This window comes from Balaenoptera ricei, chromosome 16 (assembly GCF_028023285.1).
Source record: "Balaenoptera ricei isolate mBalRic1 chromosome 16, mBalRic1.hap2, whole genome shotgun sequence".
Classification (NCBI taxonomy): Eukaryota; Metazoa; Chordata; class Mammalia; order Artiodactyla; family Balaenopteridae; genus Balaenoptera; species Balaenoptera ricei.
In genome coordinates, this window is record NC_082654.1 from 85370142 (window position 1) to 85371960 (window position 1819).

The window sequence follows — 1819 nt, forward strand, 5'->3', positions numbered from 1 at the left end:
CCAGCAACCAGAGCAGACATTTCATTCATCTTCTTTAAAGTCCAGGATGCGGAGAGGAAGCAGAGGCGGAGCAGAAAACCAACAGTCCAGCTCGACCCCACGTCACTTGTACCAGGTGAGTCCCGTCCATCGTGCAGGCTCAGATAGAAGAGAGAGGGGAAGGCGAAGCAGGCCCATTAGATCGTGAACACTAGGTGTGTAAAGTATGAGTACTTTCTGGTTTTCTTTATATTTACAGGAATTTCTATTTTTCAATCATTAAGATACACTATTAGTAAAATAAAAAGATTAAAATTGTGTACACCTTTTCACACGCCCCTCACTAAATGTGAATTCTCTAGAAGGTACACATCTTCTGAAATCTCTTCTTACAAGAGTCACGGATTTACTTACTAAAAGCTGGCTGGAATCAACACAGGTGACTTTGCAGTTTTAGGATTGCCTGGGTCCGTGGCTTGCCGGGCTGCAGTTCCTACTTTCCAGCTCTGTAAGATGCAGGTGGAGAAGCAAGGGTGAGACCTGTCTCTCTATGAGCTGTTCAGCTAGGACTCTGAGGTACCTACCTTGTGCAGCACGTGGTAGCAGAAGCACGGGTCACAGCAGGAACAGAGTACTTGGTCTCGGCCCTTAGATGACCCAGAGTGGACATTACATACTCAGCCAACAACCAGAAAAGAGAGTCCCTTTATTAAAAAAAAGAAAAAAAAAGACATTCAGCCAGCACCTGGGGTTCACCCAGGCCTGCTCTGACCTTCTGTTCCCCCTCTAATACAGGCCAACAAGATAGCTCTCGGCAAAACTGTGTTCCCACTGACCTCCCACCCACCTCAGTCAGGTCTTGGTGAACCCAGAGCGCCAGGAATGCTGACCATCCTTGCAGCTTGGGGCCCCAAGGCTATAAGCTCACCCCAGTGGGCCAGCTCTCTGGGGTCCTTCCGGCACACTCCCGAGGGTAGTGATGGGGACGCAGCTGGAATCTGAGTCGCACAGTCTGCTCATTTCACCTTCACTCGTTACGAAAAAGGTCTTTACCCATGAAACATTCACCCCACTTTTGGTCCTTTAAAAAAACAAATTTTCTTAGGAACTATTACACCAAAGTATCTTCCGGAAAGCAAACGTTCAGCAATAAGATTTACTTCAGTACAATTTCATTTTATGTACATACAAGTGTACTTAAAGAGGACCATGTATAAAATGAGATGCCTAGTTTGCCATTTCTTTGAAGTCTGAGGCACCTGAGGTTTATGATTGTTCCTTTCATAGAGTACTGTATTCCCGCCTTTATCTCCAGACCCAAGGATGGGGAACAAAGGTGAAACAGGTCTGCACACTGCAAAATGTCTTCAGAAATCTGCAAACCCAGCTTCTTACAGGAGTTAAAGGTTAAGGACCAGGACAATGAAAGGGTGTGTGGGGGAAGGAATAGCAAGTAACCAAAACAAGGTGTCTGCGACCAGCCCACCTTCTCTGTCAGGAGCTGCACCTGGAGCTGGTCTCTGTGTTTGGGCAGCCCTTGTGCTTCACAGAAGCAGTGCTGAGCCAGGGCGGAGCAGCTGGCCACAGGCACCACCTGCCAAGTACCCACTCTCAGTCCTGAGCTAAGCTTAAACCATAATTACATTTATTTGCTTATTTACTGTGACAGGCGATGTGTTCAGTACTTGGAGTGACTATATTCCCCCCCCATTTTATTTTTTTAAACCACTTTATGAAGGTATCAATGACATACAGAAAGCTGTACATGATTAATACATGCAACTTTGTGAGTATGGAGACAGATTACACCCATGAAACCATCACCACAATCTACACCGTA

General features: G+C 46.2%; 1 long non-coding RNA gene across 1 annotated transcript; it reads right to left on the reverse strand.

The window, feature by feature from the left end:
• Window positions 1-256: 256 nt before the first annotated feature.
• Window positions 257-1473, reverse strand: LOC132350827 (uncharacterized). Its single transcript, XR_009498022.1, has 3 exons — window positions 908-1473; window positions 564-683; window positions 257-485 (listed from the first exon to the last, which is right to left on the reverse strand). It is a non-coding gene; the product is annotated as an uncharacterized LOC132350827 (long non-coding RNA).
• Between the last annotated feature and the right edge of the window lie 346 nt (window positions 1474-1819).